We start from the raw sequence: 462 nt of genomic DNA, 5'->3' as shown, positions 1-462 counted from the left end.
GCGCGCTGTGGTGCAATTTTGCACTAACACCAGGCACTCTCTGTATGCGCGCCCGGTCCGGCCCACCCTGCGCGGCTACGAACGTTAGGTTGGGTTGGTGGAAATAATTCAAGAAAGACAGTTTTAAGGGCTCAAGGCGCGCGTTTGACCACTCTGAAACTATTTTTTCAGAAACCTTACTTGACGTACATTTAAGTATAGTTCTATCCTTTCTCAACAACGTATTAAAATTGGAAGTCTGTATCGATACCCCCTAAGGAAAACCGCTCAGTGCCTCCGCGGCTGGGAAGAAACGCTCAGCTCACTCCCGCCGGAGAACAACCGCTCAGCAGGCTGGGCGGCGGCGGTCGGCGGCGGCGGCACGTTGCTCAAGAAACTCTGGCGAAGGGGACAGATTCTCACGACACTCCCAGGCGCAGAGCGGGCAGGCGGCCCGCTTCCCACGCAACACGCAGTCCGATG

This window comes from Frankliniella occidentalis, unplaced genomic scaffold, assembly GCF_000697945.3.
Source record: "Frankliniella occidentalis isolate FOCC.00 unplaced genomic scaffold, Focc_3.1 Scaffold207, whole genome shotgun sequence".
Lineage (NCBI taxonomy): Eukaryota > Metazoa > Arthropoda > Insecta > Thysanoptera > Thripidae > Frankliniella > Frankliniella occidentalis.
This window is presented reverse-complemented; position numbering follows the sequence as displayed.